This window comes from Miniopterus schreibersii (assembly GCF_964146895.1).
Source record: "Miniopterus schreibersii genome assembly, chromosome: 13".
In the NCBI taxonomy this organism is placed as follows: domain Eukaryota; kingdom Metazoa; phylum Chordata; class Mammalia; order Chiroptera; family Miniopteridae; genus Miniopterus; species Miniopterus schreibersii.
Window position 1 is genome coordinate 56673732 of NC_138113.1, and position 20556 is coordinate 56694287.

Sequence of the window (20556 nt, forward strand, 5' to 3'; positions counted from 1 at the left end):
CCCTCACCCGCCCGTGTGCATCCTCTTGTCTGGTCCCTGGTTCCATCTAAGAAACTAGACGGAGAGCCCTGTCTAGGCAGGATCTTAACACAGGCAGTTTAGTATGTTCTTCTCACGCACCCTTTTGGGAACAGACTTGGCTGGTACAGGAAGACCCCTTAGATGGGAGGCGGCCCCGTGTGCGTGTTGACTCAATGGGCAGAAACGGTTCTGACTGGGCGCTCCACGTACCCCTGTTTGTGTCACCCTGGATGAACCTCTGAATTCTCCGCACCTCTCTCTACTCTTGGAGATAACAACACCCAACACATAGGGTTCTGCGTAAATGTTGTACTTGGGACATTTCCAGTAAGTGTTCATTCCCCCTGCGCTCACCTGTGTGGAGACCTCAGGACACGCAGAGCAGTCAGACTCAAGAGTTTTAGGAGATGCGGTGGAAGTGAGGCTGCTAGAAACCATGCCATTAATATAGCACGTCTAGTGTTTTCCAGAACCCTGATATCGTCCATTTCCTCTCTTCACAAGTACCCGGGGCCCTGGTGAGGACCCCAGCCCTTTCGCGGGGAGCTGCAGCCCCTCTTCGGGCCACTGCTGCCCTGTGATTGATTTGGGAGGAAAGAAATGCCCGTAGACAGCCACATGGATATTACGAAAGTGATGGCTAGTAAGAGATCATCCTGAGTGTGGAAAATTGGACCATTCAGCCTCACAGAAAAGAGGAGATTTATGTTTCGTTTCTAGTCCAGAGAAAAGAAAACCTTTCCTTTTCTTTCGCCTTTGTTGATGTTGGCAAGACTGTGAGGCTGCAACTCGCATGTAAGACACACTGGGCCCAGTTCTCAAAGAGCCTCTGTGCTTGGCATGTGTTAGATTTTTCGTGCAGAGCTGTAGCTCTGGTGCTGGTGGGGTGTGTGGGGTGGGGTGGAGGGGAGGTGGCACACATGGGCTTTCCACATTTGCCAGCTCACTTTGAATGTGATCATGTACGGATTTTGTGAGATTTGGTTCAAGCAGAGTTCCTAAAGGAGGCTGATCTCGTGCGCAGGGCCGTCTTTCAGAGAACGGTTCTGGGCATGGTAAGGAACCGGTGCCTGTCTGCCCGATAGCGGGAAGGAACTTAGAGGAGAGCTCCAAACAACCCCCGCAGTCTGTGTGGAAGGACTGAGGGACGTTCAGTTTTGCAGGTCACAGCATCTCTCTTTCCTAGGTCCTGTTGCCTAGAGTAGACCTTCACTAGGGGATGGTTAGAAGCCTCGGAGTTAGGGATTAGGTGATACACAGGCTGGCGGTTTCCGTCTGTTCTCAGAAAGATCTAGCGCCCTTCTTTCTGATGTGACCACTTGTAAATTTAAATTCTTTTTTTTTTTTTTTAAATATATCCTTATTGATTTCAGAGAGAGGAAAGGAGAGGGAGAAAGAGAGACAGAAACATCAATGATGAGAGAGTCATTGATCAAGCCCGCAACCGGGCAAGTGCCCTGACCGGGAATCGAACCCCGATCGCCTGGATCCCAGGTCGATGTCGACGCTCAACCACTGAGCCACGCCCGCCGGGCCACTTGTAAATTTAACCCCCAGTTTTGCCTACTTGCCACCTATATCTGTTAGACTAGAGAAGGGTAGGCTGTGGTAGCAAATAACCATCCACACCTCAGTGGCTTCAATACCATGAGTTTCTTTCTTGACCCCACCGCGTGTCCAGGTGGGTCTGAAGGGCGTCTGCCGCCTTAGACAGTGAGGGTCAGGAAGGTGGACCCTCCTCTCCACCCCTGGGTCACACTCACCTCAGTGAGGAAGGGAACTCGGTGCCCCTGGCTGTGGCTCTTCACGCTTCTGCCCAGAAGTGACACCTGCCGTTTCTCACATTTCACTGGTCAAAACAGTCACGTGACTGTGCCTAACTTCAAAGTCATTGGGGACAGTCAATCCTACTGTGAGCCTGGAAGGAGGAGAGAGAAATATTTAATAAACTGCGTGGGACTCCTCCTCACTCATTAAACAGCCGCATGGGAAAGGGGTTTCTCTGTGATTTGCAGCACCGGCAGCGGGATTTCTCTGGCCCAGGCATTTTTCAGCATCGGTAAAGTGTCGTCGCCTATTTCCACGACAATCACCGTGAAGGGAATGTCCTGCATCCTGGGAACTTTGTGATACAGCAGCTTCAAGGACTATTGATACTTTGAAATGCTTTCAGTGACAATGATTATGATGAAAATAATAATGAAGTATAAAAACTCACCCACAGAGAGAAGTACATCCCTTAGGCAGTTGCATTAACTCCAGTTTTTTTTGCCTTCTTTTGAAAGTACCTTTCAAGTCTTAATCAAAGAACAACATCTTTGTGATCAGATTAATCAACATTTGGCAGAAATTAAGAGTCAGACAAGATAGGTAGAGTAGACTTTTCAAGTGTCTAATATATATGTTAAAGTGTTTAATTCATTTTTGAATGATAGAACTATAATCACCACTTCCACCCTCACCACAAGTACCACCATGACCATCACCACCATGACCATCACCATCATTACCATCACCACCACCACCATGACCATCACCACTATCACCACCATCACCATCACCACCATCATCACCATCATCACCATCATCACCATCACCATCACCACCATCACCACCATCACCACCACCACCACCACCACCATCACCATCACCACCACCACTACCACCACCACCATCATCACCACCATCACCACCATCATCACCACCGTCACCATCACCACCACTACCACCACCACCACCACCATCACCATCACCATCACCATCACCACCATCACCACCATCATCACCACCGTCACCATCACCACCACTACCACCACCACCACCATCACCATCACCACCATCACCATCACCACCACCACCACCACCACCACCACCATCACTACCATCACCATCACCACCATCACCATCACTATCACCACCATCACCATCACCACCATCACCACCATCACCATCACCACCATCATCACCATCACCATCACCACCACCACCACCACCATCACCACCACCACCACCATCACCATCACCATCACCACCATCACCATCACTATCACCACCATCACCATCACCACCATCATCACCACCATTACCATCACCACCATCACCATCACCACCACCACCACCATCACCATCACCACCATCACCATCACCATCACCACCATCACCATCACCATCACCACCACCACCACCACCATCACCACCACCACCACCATCACCATCACCATCACCACCATCACCATCACTATCACCACCATCACCATCACCACCATCATCACCACCATCACCATCACCACCATCACCATCACCACCACCACCACCATCACCATCACCACCATCACCATCACTATCACCACCATCACCATCACCACCATCACCACCACCACCATCACCACCATCATCACCACCATCACCATCACCACCATCACCATCACCACCACCACCACCATCACCATCACCACCATCACCATCACTATCACCACCATCACCATCACTATCACCACCATCACCATCACCGCCATCATCACCACCATCACCATCACCACCATCACCATCACCACCACCACCACCATCACCATCACCATCACCACCATCACCATCACCATCACCACCATCACCATCACCACCATCATCACCATCACCATCACCACCACCACCACCACCATCACCACCACCACCACCATCACCATCACCATCACCACCATCACCATCACTATCACCACCATCACCATCACCACCATCATCACCACCATCACCATCACCACCATCACCATCACCACCATCACCATCACCACCATCACCATCACTATCAGCACCATCACCATCACCACCATCATCACCACCATCACCATCACCACCATCACCATCACCACCATCACCATCACCACCATCATCACCATCACCACCATCACCACCATCATCACCACCACCATGACCATCACTAGTATTTCTACTACTGCCACTCTCATTTAAACACACACTTGTGTGACCCATATAATTTTTCTCTTCATGCCATCATGGAGACAAGTAAACAAGGTAAGATTTTTTGTAGCAATTTTTCCCCCCTACACATTGCATAATCCAGGAATTAAAAAGGTCATGGAAGAAAAGTGGCAACTCAGAAGTATTTTGGAGACTGGGTTTGCACTAAACATATCTTTCTCTCCCTTGAATTTTTTTTTTCCATTTCAATTTTCTTCCTGTGGTGCTCTCTCCTTTAAACGTGGAAGAGAACCAGAGCTAAAAACATGACACACTCCATGACCTCATGACCTTCAGGTCCCAGAAAGGGTCTGTGTATTACATGCCCTTTAACTCTTTTACCACCTACACCACTCTGTGTACCCCTTTGAAGTGCCCAGGTGTGGCCAGGATTACCAAAGTTAGGGCGATTTTTCCTGCCACACTCTGCTCAGCAACCATCAGGGGGAAGCTAGAAGGACCAGCCCAAAGTGAAGGGGCACAATTACCCAGGGAATCAGAATAATTTGGCAGAATTGTTGCAATCTGCAGGTCCCACTCCAGGAATTCACCTGTCTGCGCTGGTTTGGGTGCGATGCTCTAGGCTCTGGGAAGAGTGTTCAGAGTGGGCTTTCTCTGGAGGTGATTCTCAGAGCCCACTGAACTGTAGAGATCAAGGTTCCGTCTTGACCTCTGGCTCTGACCTCGCCCAGGGCCTGTGTAGTTTTAACAACCCTTTGAAAAGCCTCCAGGCATTTGTGTCTTTAAACCCCTTTGCTGGCTGAGGTAATGGTGCATAGTAGAGAGATTCTGGCCCAAAGCTAAAACCCTAGAGCTTTAACCCCCACCCCCCACCAATATTAACAAAACAAGGATATTATTAAATTACCAATCCTGGCTCCAATTGAATATTTGCCAAGAATTCCCTGCTTCCACCTCATATAATACGTTTTATTTTTCTTTTGGGGATTTGTTTTCCGAATCAGTTTACTTCTTCGTGGTCCCATAATTACCGAATGGAATTCTCTCCATCTTTCATCCTTCATCATTAGGGAAAAAATACAGTATCATTTTCTGGCAAGAAATAAATATCTCAAAATGAAAGACAATATTTAGTGACCAAAAAGAAAAAAAAAAAAATCCCCCAAGAGTACTACATTTCTGATGAATCAGAACTGGAAGCGATTAAGGGCTCATTGCATTAAAACAATGAGCCCTCACATCCATTCCTTCATTTTCTTACGACAATCAAACATTCTCTTTTAAGTAAGTTGGGGGCTGCTTCACAAATCCTTTAAGCGAGCCACAGATACGTGCGTTGGCAGGGTTTGAGGGATAACGTGGAGGAAATTAAAAATGTTTATTTTATTGAATTAATATTCCCTCCTGGAGATTAAAGTGGCAAAATGAGCCCACAACTCTAAGACAGATACGATTCAACAAGTTACTTTCTATTTATTTATCCTAACTGTCAACTTGAACTTGAGTAGAAGTTTTCAGTTGTAACTTACAAAATGCTCATAAGAGTGTTCTTTCAATATGAAACAGGGTTGTCTCAGATTGTATTTTCAGATAAAATTATACTTAGTCTGATTTTATTTGAAGTGGTGGAATTTTTTGTAGACTAATATTTGAAATTCCTGAGAATCCTTAGTAGACTAAAATTTTAGTGTGTTGTAGAGAATTACGGTTTGAAGATCAGATATCTTGATCAGGCGAGTTTGGAAAGCACCTTACACCTTTTTTAAATGTATTTCATAAGAAAACACTTTTATTATTATTATTATTATTATAAATTTATCTTTATCGTTGAGAGTATTACAGGCGTCCCCCATTTCCCCCCATTGTCCCCCTCCACCCGGCTGCCGCCCCACCCCAGGCCTTCCCTGCCCTATTGTCTGAGCCCATGGGTTATGCGTAAATGCAGACAAGTATAAGAAAACATTTTTAAAGGCATTATTTAGAAATCAGGGTTAGCTATTTTCATTTTCAGATGCCACCTCTTAGCTATTTGAGTCAGTGCCCTATTTAAGCTTGGTTGCGGTCAGTTTAATCTTCTTTGTGGATGTACAGCTGTAGGACTTCATTGTCTGTTGAGATTTATAAAGGAAGGGTATCTGGAATGCAGACACAGTCCCCTGAGATAATAGCCATGCTTTTCTCAGGAGGTAGATAGTAGCTACAATAGTTAAGCTTCAATGAGTAGTTACTATGTTCTAGGCAATAGACTAATTTCCTGTCATTATTTCACGTGGAGACAGTCACTGTTTTACATTTTACAGGTGAGGAAATCGACAGCTCAAAGAAGATGGCCTAACTTTGCACAAGCCCTATGGCGAGTGGCAGAACTGGGGTGCCCCAAGGTGTCAGGCTGGTCCCTCCACCGGAGGTGGCGGGGTTTCCCTCCCAAAGGCAGAGGGTGGGTATCTAAAGATGGGCTTTAAGCTCCTGGGGCAGGAGGTGATCCATGCAAAATGCAAGGGGAGATTTCTTCCTTTTGCTCTTGCATAGAAATTCTCCTGCAAGCAGGCGTTTCCGGCACACAGTTCAGTCCCCAGTGCGCCTTCTCGCTGAGTTCCTTCCACAGGATTACAAAGACTGGGAACCGAGCCCATTACTAATATTTTTAAACAGTTATTCTGGCTTCTTTCAGGGCCATATCAGTTTCAAAGATCGCCGCCAGGGTGGGAGCGACTGAAGTTGAAATGGCCTGAATGTGAAATGTAGCCTCAGAGCGGAAACTGCTCTTCGGAGTTGAAAAGTCGGTGGAATATTCATAGAAATGTAATATGAGCACAGGATACCGAGTCAGTGTCAAAACTTTGTTCCAAACCATATTTGCCATTTGTAAATCTGGCTGGTTCCTCAGGGACGGCTGGGGTAAAGGAAGAGGGCAGAGCGGGGCGGGTCACAGCAGCCCTGAGCCAGGGCTGCGGGCCCGGGTCCGAGTCTGGGTCAGTCGGGCCTCTCTTCCCCAGGGACAGAGGGTCTCTATCCACAGGAGTCGGGGCTCTGGGGATGGGGGGGAGGGAAGGGATCCAGCCCCTCCCTCTCTAATAGGACATCTCTGGCTCAGGGTGGCAACCTTTCTTACATGTTGCACCTACGTTTTGTGCCTGATTTTGAAATGGAAACTACGGTGGAATCGTAAGTGCAGAAGGGACACCCTTTGCTTTTACCTTGAAAGTCTCCTGCTCAGGATACGGCTGAAAAATCCATGGGAGCATGGGTCCTGATCAGTAGCATCTTCAGATGCCAAAATTATGTCTTAAAAGCAACCAAAGGGATCATCTGCAGAGGACCTAAACTTCTTTTCAAGAATGAACAAATCTCTCTCACTTCCCAGTGAGGAACTCTACTCATCTGTAGTTAACCTAAGAATGAACATTTAGCAATTATTGCTTCACTGCCTTTAGTGAGGAAGGTGCCTGGTAGCTCAGTGGATTGGAACCCTGTGCTAATGAGGTCACGGATTCAGGGTCCAGGGGGACTGGTTCACTTCCCCACGGTCCCTCCCACCTCCAGCCAGGTCTCTAGGGAACACAGTGGCCTTCTGGGGGAAAAGCTGCACAAATTCTTTATTTGTGGGAAACAAAAACTCAAAGCAGATGCCTTGAGTTAACTTAGAATATGACAGTGTTCCCAGGGGACAGCAAACGGTGCCCTTAGAGGCCGCAGAGACTTCTTACAATGCCACATTCCTGCGTGGCCTCCCTGGGGGGGGGGGCGGACCAGCTTTGAAGTGTGTGGGAGGCTCCAACCTCGAAAGTTAGACGGAGTATCATCCAGGAAGAGCAGGAGGCCGACGCTCAATCAGGGTGCAGACTCAGAGGGACGCTTTGGGGAGTTTTGTTGAATTTTCACTAATCACTCATATATAAGATGGATCATTTGGGGCCATCCAATTAATGTCCGTAGCCGTGCAGCCCATGGACTGACCCGTTTCTCCCACAGCCAGGCCACTCAGCCATTTGTCTCAAGTTGGTCGGAGAGACAACAGCTACGAGCTTTAGAAGCCCGAGGGAATCTCATTCTGGGCTCTCCCTTCAGTGTCCACTCCCAGAAACCACCTTTCAGACCCAGGTCCCTTGCCCAGGCCAGGTCTCACCCCAGGATGACAGGATGCATTGACAGCCTCAGGCATTTCTTGGGTTCAGGGCAGAGTAATGCCTAATGGGCTCCAGCTGTGCTTGGTATAGTCACTGTTCACGTAGGTCCCCCCGCCCCGGGCTGTCTCCCATTTACCAAGGGCACCTTCTCCAGGGCAGAGGCACCGATTTTCTTTTCCATTTTAAAGCTGTTTAATTACTGTATCCTTACCACTTAGCAGAATGCTTTGTATACAGTAGGAGTTCACTAACTATTGTTGAAAGAATACGTGAGAAGATGAAAGAATCAAATGTAGAGCTGGTTCCATTGAGACAAAGGCCCGTTTTTAAATGGTATAATTCTCTTGTTTCCCCTTTACAAAGTTATAAATGGTTATTGAAAATAATTTAGAACATAGAGGTGAGAAGAAATTAAGAAGATACTCATAACGCCCTCACTTGGAGACAGCCTTTTTTGACATTTTAAGGTGAGCGATATTTATATTTACATATATATAGGACTTAGGGACTTAGACAATACGTATTATTGTGTGATTGTTTTTACTTGTATCAGAAAGTTTTGCATTACAGTATATATTCCACATTATTTTTAATTTTTTCAGAGCATTTTATTGCATGGCTTCAACTTAACCAGTCACATATTAAAGTATCCTTGTGGCTGAAACTTTCTCCCTAGCTTTGTTTGTCTCCTTGGGGTACATTCCTACAAGAGGAATTGCATGGCTCCGTGGTTTTCTAGTTCACTGTGTGTTGGCAAGCTGTCGGTCAGAGAGGTGCCACCCATATGTGCTCCTGCCTGGAATGACCCAGTGTACGTCCTGAACAGACAGTGTTATCATTCTTCTAAACATTTGTTAATTCATAGGCAAAGAATATATACATGTTCTTCGCTTTGCGTTTCTTTTATTAACAGTGAAACCGAGTATTTTCTCATGTGGCCATTTTAATGTTTTCTTTGCAAATTGCCTGTTAATGTCTTTTAAGGTCTTCTCGATTTCATAGGACTGTTGTAAGAATTAGTTGAAGTAATCTATTTGTATATGTTTGAAACCTACAAAGCAATACACAAATGTGTTGTGTAATTTGTGACCTGGTAGGGGGAGGGTCAGTAGGAAGAGTCACTGCAGACAAATGGGCTGAGTAAATGGGTACCGAGCAAAAGCCTGGGGAAGCCTTGAGGAGGAGGGATGGGAGAGGCGCCTGTAGAGGAGGGGAAAGAGGCGCTGGTGTGGAGATTGTTATTTTGAGAAAGTCACTGGAAATAGACAAGGGCAGAAATAATACCTGGGCTGTCAGCTCCAAATCGAGCTGGTTACAAACAGAAGGAAGCAAGGGGGCCCAGGAGGAACGGGACACCAGAGCCGGTGCCCAGGGGTGGTCTGTGACCTGGGGGTGGGGGTGGAGGGAGAGGGGGAAAGGCATCTCTGAAATGTCCCCAAACCAGCAACTGAGAAGAGAAAACACCAGCAGTGCCTCTTTGAGGACTCACCTGAATTCCAGCATGACTAAGGCAGGTGTGTTTAAGCACAGAAAGGGAAGCTGGTGCCACTGCCCACAGGTGCGGTCCTCTGGCCAGAGCACAGCTGTGCTCTCCAGAATGTCCCTGGGGTAACCACACCTGGGAAAAGCAAGCAAAATGCATAGATGGGTGGTAATGAAATAAGAAAGAATGCTATCCTAAAATTCCCCAGCCATGTAAAATGATGCATAATATAATTATATGTTCATTTATGTGACTATATATGAATATATATTATATACATTGTGCATATGTTACATTACATTATTATATAAGTAACATGAATATAGGCATGGTAATGAGGTGGGACAGGGAGAATCGTCTTTGCTTTTGTTCACATTTTAAAGTGTTTCACTTGTTACAACTAGTATATATTCTCTAATTTGACAAAGATCCAACAAAGAAAGAAAATTTAAGACTAACAAAGATGTCCACGTGGTGGGTGTGGCCTGGAACTCTTGCAGCCACAGGAGCTGATGTTCTGGGCTGTCTCGGGAGCCAGTGCTCGCTCAGACCGAGGAGCCCCGGGGAGCACGCGAGAGTCGCACGTGGGCACCCAGCCCATCACCACCTCACGCTGCAGGGCAGAGCAAGCCGGGCCTCCTTGGCAGGCAGGACCCTGGCTGACAGGTACGACTTTTCCCAGGCCACGGGTCCTCCCCAGGGTCAGGTGAGCCCCCACCTCGCAGGAGGAGGCGTGGTTAATGCAGGAGAAGGAATTCGAGCTGGTGGGGGAGGAAGACTGAGAGCTTTTCTCCTTCCAGGGCCGCCAGTGCAGCTGATGCCGCAGAGCCCTGGCTGCTGGGTTTTGTTATTTTACAGCAGGTGAGGCCAGATCGAGGCAGTGCTGTTTCCCGTGTCTTCACATGTGCTTCATGTGCCAGGCCTGTGCTGGGCTTGGGGACAAAGTGAGGGAATGGAGGAGATGATCTCTGACTTCCTGGAGGCTACAGTTGAGATGAATGGCACAGGAGGGACCGAAAAGAAAGAATGTCACAGGTGGTAATGGTGCTAAAAGGGCCGGGGAGATGAGGGCTGGCTGTTGTGGATGCAGAGACTTCGGGAGTCTCTGCGAGAGGGTATTTGAGCTGAATCGGTAATGAAGAGCTGGGAGCAGTGGGTGACGGTCCAGGCCAGGAAGGGAGAGACCCAGGAGCAGGACTCCAGCGGGCCTCTTCCAGGAGTGTATGCGGAGCGGGGCCCGAGAGGCCAGCAGGCATCGGGGCATCCTGGCCTCGTGGGTCATGTCCAGGAGTTTGATTTTACCTGAAGTGCCCGGTAAAGTGTGCTTAGAAATCCACCCTAATGCAGACAGAGCCCGAGCCACAACTCAGTGCATGTAAAGATTTATTGAGTGAGTGCAAAAATATAAAAAAGTAATGCTCCGTGCTCAGAAAATATTTTATTTTTAAGCTTCGGTTTTGACTTCTATCACATGAAACGTCGCTCTCACGTAGATTAATTTTCTCTAAAAGCCCGAGTCACAACAATGGGGATATAGTAACGAGTCTGATGCTGAGAAGTGAGCCTGGATTTAAAGCAACGTTAGTGAGGGGCAGTCCCTGCAGCAGAGGTCGCATGAAGCACTTTTTACCACGTCCCACCTTCAGCACCACCCAGCGTGCCAGGCGGAGCAGGTGGTATTCTGCTGTGCCCATGCTGCAGAGGACGAGGCAGCCTTCGAGAAGCGGAGAAAGACCTGGCGTCCCTGTGGGCAGCCCCAAGAGCAGTGCCTCTGCTCCTGTGGGCTGACTGTGGGCAAATGGCTCCTTCTGGCGGCCTCAGGGGCTCTTGCTGTAGGAGCCTGTGGAGCGGGAGGGAGCTCACCGGTGGTTGGGGCTGGGGCCCCTGGCTGGTGTCTGCTCAACAGGTAGACAGAAATGAGGCCCTCTAATCTCACTCTGTGGCCCCTGAAGGGCCACATCCTACACCTCATCAGGTCTCCCAAATCTTGAGGAGCCCAAGGTGATCAGTGGGAGATCCGACTTCCCAACGATTCCTAATACGGAGCTGTGGCGATTTTGCAGGCGTCGCCTCTCCATAGATGAGCATTGGGTCCTCTGTCATCCTGGACCCCTTGCCCGTTCTCTTCCTTGACCTTGTGCACGAGGGAGCCTGCTGCGGTCACTAGAATCACCTTTGCTGTCTGAGGCTCGGAGAGATGTGTTAGCATTCAGGACACACGCAGGTGGCATTCAGACTCGCCCGTGTAGCTCCCCAGCTGCCGTGGAGTCTGCGTTTCCTCACAGAATCCCACAGGGAGCTCTGGGGCAAATGATTCCCTTGCAACTTAATTATCAGCATGTGGAGGACAGTGTTCCCTGTCTGGGCTTGAGCTGAAGGAACCCATCACCTCTGAGTCCTAGCTCTTCAGAAAAATGGTAGCTGCTGCCAGATGTGAACTTGACACTTGAAATTGGCAGACAGCTGGGAGTTAGGTGAGACGGAGAAACAGACATGGGCTCCGGCCTTGGAGAGATGGGGGTTCCAGATCCCCGGTGCACTTACTGTTGTGGGACTTCGCGATCGACAATTTGTGTGATCTCTGTGAGGCCCGTTTCTTCGTGTTAAAAATGGGGCCCTTCAGCCTGCCTCGTGATACATTGGCGAGTATTCAAAGAGGAGAATTCAAGTGTCCGGCACACAGAGACACTCGGGAAACATTCGTTTCTATGATCCTTTACGCTGGATAAGCAAATGAATCCTTCCAAAAATAGTACGTCCTACAGAGTAGAATCCTACTCATTTTTTGTCCATGGGACATCCAAAGGGATGTTAGAGGCCTTTGTTTGGTTTGCGGTGAGTTGACTTTGCACTTTAAAAGGGGAAAAAAGGAAACCTGTGGTACCTCGGACAATGAGCCTTTTTAAAGCCAGCCTTGGACTCCAATTTCAAAGAATATTCTTATTAACATACTTTCTTATAAATGGAACACCACTCATCAAATATTTATAAGTCATAGCCCCAGCAGCCAGCGCAGGGCTCGGCCAGCCCGGGGACATTTCCCACGTGCGCTGTGGGATGGCGTAGGCAGGGGAGACCGGTTAATTTTGTGACATGGTTTGGGGGCTCCAGTGTGAGCCGGCCCTGGCATGGGTTCTCGGGCGCTGGGCCTGCTCTGGAGCCTGTCGGACTCCCACGCAGCCTGTCTTTGCAGGCAACTCCCTTTGAAGTCCACAGGAGCTCTTTGAATGGAAAACATACACAACAGGGTGTAGATGCAAATAAGAGCCGGGCCTGATGTGTGTGGGGAGTTGTGGTGCTCTCACCCCAAATATTAGCTCTGTAGCCCAGAAAGTATGGTTTTATTATTAAATAAAAGACCCCACAAAATAAACCCCACAATCTACCACCCAAGCGCCACCGTCCATTCGCTCAGGAAACGATGAGCCTGCTAATTACCTGGAAGTTTAATTAAGCGGCAGATGTGGGCGTCGCGGGCTCTGTTTTTACTTTAAACACATCAGTAAAATAAACATTCTCAGTTCCAGGGCAACTTGCTAAGTAAAAAAATAAACATTACTACCTTTTGAAATATCACTCATCGAGTGTGATAATTTTGAAAAATATCTCTATTAGAGATAGTTAGAGATATTTTTTGGTTGGAAATGCAGTCGCCGGTGGAGCACAAAGCTGCAATTTGTAGACAGGTTAAGTAAATTAAATCACTCACTGTCTTTTTTTTTCCAGTGGCTTTAAAAGTTAAAGTAATTTGCAAAGAAAATGCTCAATTTGAATTGGTTTGTAATATCTGTTAATGATCTTTAAAAAACCCCACTTATATTCACAACCCGTCCCTGAGGGAATCCTGGTGTACCATCAGAAAAATTTCTAAAGTCTGAAATGTCATTAGCTAGTGATTTCTTTGAAGTAAAAAGCCCTGAAAAAGAAATTATATAAGGTATACAAGTGCACAGGACAATCACTTTGGTGAATAATCTCGGTCTTTTTCACCCCCCAAAATGCACCAGTTGAAATTCAAGCTGCTAAACGATAGAGCTGTCTTTGGAATTACCTCACTGTAGGCATAGCTGCTGTTTACTTCCCTACGTGTATTGAGACCGCCCATATATTTACGGGTTGCTGTTGCAAAAACAGTTGTGTTGCCTAAATGCAGGCCTACAGGTGTTATCATCCAGGAATAAAATAAAAGCCTGTTTCAGTGCAGCCCCGGATCCCACAGCCAGGTGCCTGGCGGAGGTGCAGATGCTGCGAAGCCCCTCCGATGGGTCAGTATTGGGTGACAGAGCTGTGAAATGCGACACCAAAGGGAAACTTTTCTTCCCGACCCCAGCCCGCTACCAGTCTAGCCTGGAAGCAGGGGAGCCTTTGTAATGCAATATTAGGCAGTGTAACTGCAAATGCAGGTTTGGCTACTATAAATAGCTTTTTTTTTTTTTTTTTTTTGAGGGAGGAGTTGGATTTTACTAAGCCATTGGCTACAGGTTGATTATACATTTCATAAGACAGCATTTCCTTGTAGCCAGTCTAAATTTGTTACCCCTTAATCTCTCTTTAGCTAATAAGGGCAAGGCCCTTCATGGTCATTATTTTATACATTGGGCCTCTAACTTTTCTTTTTTCCCCTTCACCCATTACCCACATCTTAGCTAAGCTGCAGAGGGTCCCAGTCATGTTCATTTTCACCCGAGGGGCAGCCATCCTCTTTTTCTTGGTCCAACTGACCTGTCATCCTGCGTGGTTCTCCCTCCTTCCTGCTCTGTAAGCGACCTCAGGGGAACACACCGAGCACAAGTCAAACAAACCACTGCTCGACTTCAATACATAAAAATATTCTGTAACACTTTCCGTGTGAGCCCCTCCATCACTTCACCAAAGGAAAAGATGTCAACGTTTGAAACTTTTCTTCACGCTTTCTTGGGGTTCCACGTACGGAAGATGGCAAAGAGCAGGGGCCTGAGACTAGAGAGAACACATCCTATAACCACCCGGACAGGAAGGTGAGTGGAGCCCACATTCCCGATGGCCCTGTGATGGGACTCGCCCTCCCAGACAACCGCAGGCCTGATTTCCTGACGCCACAGATTCGTTTTCTTTTTGAACTGCGTGTAAGTGGAATCATAAGGTAGGTGTTCTTTTGTCTGGTTTGAATCTGTCAGCATTATGTGTGTGAGCTGTACTTGTATTGTTGGGTGTAATGACAGTATTTTTTCCTTGTATTTCCTTCCACTGTATCAATAATATACCAGAGTTGACCTGTTTTACCCTTGACGAGGACTTGGGTTGTTTTCCGTTCCAGGCTGTTGCAAACTTTCCTGGGCACCCCTTTGGTGGGTGTGTGCATACGTTTCTGCTGGGTGTGTTGATTTCAGGGGCACTTACTATGTTATACCGTGTGACTGTGCTCAGCTTTAATAGAGTCAAGTAGATTTTCAAAGAGGTGGTGTCCTTTCTACTCCCACCGGCTGCGGGGGAAAGGCGGGCTGCTCTGCATCCTTGTCAGCATTTGGTGTTTGCAGTCTTTTTGATTTTGGTCATTCTGGTGGTATGTAGTTGAATCTCACTGTGGGTTTAATGTGACTTTCCAGATTATTAATAAGTTGAGCATCTTTTGGTGTATATTGGCCATTTGGCTATTCTGTGAATGGGCTTTTCAAGTGTCTTGTTAGTTTTTCTATTGTATTGTTCATCTTTCTGATTTGTAGGAGATATTTACGTAATCTTGATATGATCTTTTTTGGATATATTTATTGCAAATATCATATACCACCCCAAGCTTGACTTTTTACTCTCTTTATGGTATCTCTGGACAAACAGAATATTTTTAATTTTAACGTAGTCTAATTTACCAGTTTTCCTTTATAGTTAGTGTTTTTTATGTCTATTTAAGAGAACTTTCCTTACTTTGAGGCCATGGAAATATCCTTTGATTTTATCTTCTGGAAGCTTTATTGTTTCTTCTTTTCCATTTACATCTGCAGATTACTTATATAGGTTACACTTTACTTACTTATAGATTATATCTATAACCCAATGACACTGATTTTGCATATGATGTGAGGTTGGGATCAAGTTTGCGTATTTTCATCCAGGATATCCACTTACCCTACACCATTAATAGAAAAGACTTCCTTTCCCCAGTGTTCTGAAGTGACACTTTTGTCATAAATTAAGTATTCACTCACTTGTAGAATGATCATATGACTTTTCCCTTTATTCTGTTAGTGTGGTGAATTATTCAATAGGTTTTTGAGTGGTAAACCAATCTTGCATTTCTGGACTAACCCAACTTGGCTGTGATGTATTATTTACTGAACATATTGCTGAATGTTTTGATAATATTTACAACAACACGTATGAATGAAGTTTACCTGTAATTTCCCTTCAGTGTGATGTCCCTCTCAGGTGTGATACGAAGGTTTAGCTGACTCATAAAATATGAGACGCATCCTCTTTACATTCTTTAAAAAGAAAAACATAAATGCATCTAATCTAAATATAGTAATTAAAAAATTATAGTTTGTTTTAAGTAGGTTAGTCAGGGGTCTCTGGAGAAGCAGAACCAAATGGGATAGATAGAGATACATGTCAGAGGACACTTACTGTGGGAATTGGTTCGCACAGTTACGGAGGCAGGGACTTCCCATGATCTGCTGCCTGCAAGCTGGAGAACCAGGAAAGCTGGGGTGTAACTGAGCTCAAGTCTGAAGGCCTGAGATAGCGGGGCAGAGGGTGGAAGGGCAGAGATAGTACAAGTCCTGGCTGGATTCTGAAGGCCCAAGAACCAGAAGATTTGATGTTCAAGGGCAGGAGAAAATGCATATCCAGCTTAAGCAAAAAGAGGAAATTCACACTTTCTTGGCTTTTCTGTTCTGGCCAGGCCTTCACTGGATTGCATCATGCCGACCACCTTGGGGAGAGCCGTCTTCTCTGCTCAGTCCACCAATTAATGCCAATCCAATCTCCTCCGGAAAAACCCTCCAAGACACACCAGAAATAACGTTTACCAGTTATCTGGGCATTACTGAGCCCAGCCAAGTGGACACAGAAAAGTAGCCATCACGTGAGTATTTACCACAGTTTCCTTTCGTTCCAGGCTTCTGTTTATTTTAACTTAAACTTATGGCAGGAAACTGTTTTTGTGTGTTTTGCATGGGAAAGTAAATACAAGTTGGACTCTCTTCTAGGAGTTTTCATATGGCACGCGGCAGCCTGCCCATGGGCCTGAAGCTGAGACTTTTACTGCATCTCCATCGCGGGACCCATGACCAAGGCCCGTCCTGGGTTTAAAGGCCAACCTGTAAGAAGGGAAACTTTTTGGACATACGACAAGCATTCAGTTAAAGCGCTTCCTCCCCACCGGAATCTCCAAAGCCAGTTTCATTTCCTGCCTTTGACCCCTTCAGTCCCTGTTCCACATGTTTATAAAAATCTCCTTCAGTGCTGTAATCTCACACCTTACCCCGCCTCTCCATTCCTACTTGCTATTGTCTTAATCACCTGTGCCTGGGCTGTGGCATTTGGGGGACACCGAGTCTCCATTTCTTCTTCTTCTTCTCAACCATCCAAGTGCTCAAAATGGAAACCCGGCCACATCAGTCCCTTGTGGAAAACTGCTTGGTGGCTCTCCATTGCTTTACGAGATGAAGCCGAGGCTCACTGACGTGGCGCCCAAGTTCTCCATGATTTCTTTGCCTTGCTCTAACTTTTGGCTCCACCACCCAGCAGCCCCATCTGCTTGCAGTTCCATCTACCACCTGGGATTCTTGGTGCCCCAGCTTTGGCCTACGCTGCTCTTTCTCCCCGGAACAGACTGCCCACGTCTCCCCCCTGGATGATCCATTCTTGGACCACCGGCTCAGGCCAGATCCGCAGGGCTGTGCGGCCTCCTTTCTGCCCACGCCTCTCTCTGTGATTCGACTGTGAGCTCTCTGCAGGGACAGTCTAGGTCCTAGTCATCCGTGGGTGCCCATAACTTGCCGCGTGCTGGTAGACAGCAGGTGCTAAAAGACATTTTCAGATTCAAGCAGAAGGAACAACATTGACTAGGTGACTAGTTTGAATTTCACTCCACCTCTTTATGAAAGCCTGAGATGAAATAAAATGGCCAAAATGTCACCCACGACCAGAGGGAGGCAGGAAGGCAAAGGCTGTGGACAGTCGGCAGATATAATCTCTTCCTATATGACTAAACTCAGTTCAGGTGATTAAAGCTCTCTTATGGTAGAATCTGCTTTTTGTAGAATAGATGAGTAACAAGGCTTTTCTCCAAAGATAGATTCTTCCAGAGAAACAAACCTGAACAGTTTACTCTAAGAATTTAAGTGAAAAAGTAATCTTATTTAAAAGGCAAATTGACTAATATCTTTCTTTTCTACGATTAATAAAAGAGTTGACACAGAAGCTCTGTAAGAAACTATGTGAGAGATTCACAGGGATCATTAAAGTCTCTAGTAGACATTCACTTTCACATTGTAAAACTGGCTATACCCTCAGAATGGTATCACATAAAAATGGAGTTTCTGGGGCCCTTACATATGAATGGGTTTTAGTTGCACAGTGGTGCCATTCATTTTATTTGGACCATTTATTGCAAGTACATTCTAAATTTGGCCTTAATTATTTTTCCTTTCACAAAAATATTTTGTGGGATCCTTTGAGCCCTGCCTACTTCCTTCTTGCCCCTTAAAACAGAATCCAGGAGCATTATTTTTGTTCTCTTTTAATTAAAATAATTGCTTAGTTTCTTTTAACTAGATTCATGCAGCCATTAGCCTAATACGTGGATGGTGCCATGGGGTGCTTGAGACACAGAATGGAAAGTGATCATGTAGCTGCACATGAGAAAAGGTTCTGTGGTGCCAAGCGCATTGCTTCCTTTCAGCCGCATTTCACAAAGGCCTTTAGTCAACCTGCCCCCATATCCTCACGGAAGACTAGGAAGTGAAAGAATAGTCCTATTCTCTTTATTAGGTATATAGAAAACTCAGTACAGTTTGAAGATGGCCCTTGATAAGCTGGGCAGGGCACAGAGACCTGGGGTCCGGCTTCATCTCTGCCCTGCTTTGTCTTTCAGAAGAGCTTCAGCTGAGAGGGACATGCTCCATGTCCCCTCTGCCGGGGGTTCTTGATCAGAGGACAGTGAAGGACGAGGGATAAATGTGCCTGGGTGGATGTGTTAATCAAGAGTTGTCGGGACCCTGCCTCTAAAAGGAAGCGTTAACGTAGTGTTTTTGACCTCAAGACTTTTCTCAGAGTTCTTGTAGCCCAAGGGTTTGGCAAACAAAGGCCCACAGGCTAAATCTGACCTGTTGCCTGCTTTTGTAAATAAAGCTTTATTGGAACACAGCTACACCCATTTGTTTGTGTATTGTCTACTTTGGTTTCTGTGCTTCGATGTGGAGCAGTAGTGACAGAGACCATGTGGCCTGCGAAGCCTACAAGGTCTCCTATCTGGTCCTCTACAGGAGATGCTCGCTGGCTCCTGAGGAGGTCCACCAGTTCACTGAGCACACTGCCCACTCCACGCTGAGCAAGATGTTTGCAGGATTTTTCCAGTGGCCCGCATTTGATGAGGGCCTTGGTAGTGTGCAGTGTTGCGGGTGTTCAGTACAGGTGTACAAGTAGCAGGAAGGGAGAAGGGTTGGGGGCAAGTAAGAAGGATTTGGAGCAAGAGCTCATGGTTTGAGAAACGGTTCTGCCATCATGGTCTCACTGGCAGGTAACTGATTATGGCTGGGCCTGAAGGAGGTGTGGGCACGGCTGGAACTTCTCACCTGATGGGCCCCTTTATTAACTTCTCGAGACCTTATAGTCAACATTGTGAACCTCTGCTTCCAGGCCAAAAGGTGGGCACCCTTTGCCACCAGTTGGTGGTTGGAAAGGTCGAGTGAGAGAATGTAAGCCCAAGTGTTCTCTAAACCACATGGTGCTATATTTGTGGCATAGATATTATCTATAAAACATTAGAATAAGTGTTATTTCTGCTTGGCGTGTGAAAAATGTAGCCTACCCAAAATCAAATAGTGAGCCAGCGGAGGAGCTGCGGGCTAGGCCTCCTGGTTTTAGTCTCTGCTCCTCCCAGTAGACTACATGCTTCTCTACACCATGTTTCTTCCACGGTTTCAGAAAGGCGCAGTTCTTTAGTCAGTTCATTCATTCATTCATTCATTCATTCATTCATTCATTCATTCACCAGTCAACATTATTTAAGAGCCTGCTATGAACCAGAAAAAGAGCTGAATTTTTCAGAATGGTAACTATGAAAAGAAAAGTTGGAAGACTCCTAGAACAATTTTGTTCTTGGAACCCTCTGGCTGGAATACTCCAGAAGTACATAGAATTTCCTCTTGATTCCCTGGGGCTACTCAAGGAGTTGGCCCTTGTTTGTGAGACGAAGAAAGAGAGTAGGTGGGACGGGAAGGGGAGAGCAATCCTGCCACCCAACAAAATGCTGCTTGACACTCTGTTTTACATAGCATGGGTGAGCGGGTGCCCTCCTCTGCGGGTGTACACGCCACGAAAGGAGAGGAGAGACACTGATGTGTTGATAGCAGGTTATACCAGCAAGTAATCTAGGTTTGGGAAATTTGAAAGTTAAGAGTTTGTACATAAAATCCAAGGGAATTCTTTCAGAAAAATGTTCAGGTATTATGAATTATCCAATTAAATGACAAATACTAAAGAAGCTGGATGTGAACTCCCTTCACCATACTATTAAATACAATCTCCACTCAGGTAGCATTTATTCAATGATTTGTCTTGAATACCGAATTTGCCTTCTCATTGGCAGGAGAGCTGAAATTCTTAAGTTTCGAACTGTTTTTGGTACTTGTCCTTTTAACAGGACAGTTCATCAGTATTTTCTTGTATTCGATGTAATTGGCTACTGGTTCTTTTCAGGCTTATCTGTGAACCTAAAAGTCATGTGATTTTCTGAAACAAAGGTGCCAATAAAGTCGTCCCATAAAGAAACAACTTTCCAGCCCGGCT

General features: G+C 46.4%; 1 long non-coding RNA gene across 1 annotated transcript in view; it reads left to right on the forward strand.

Moving 5' to 3' along the window:
* Positions 1-20556, forward strand: part of LOC308566120 — a 54482-nt gene that overhangs the window by 22039 nt on the left and 11887 nt on the right. The window contains exons 3-4 of the long non-coding RNA XR_014000128.1: positions 16445-16627; positions 16752-16864. This is a non-coding gene — a long non-coding RNA (uncharacterized lncRNA). The remainder of the gene's footprint in view (positions 1-16444; positions 16628-16751; positions 16865-20556) is intronic.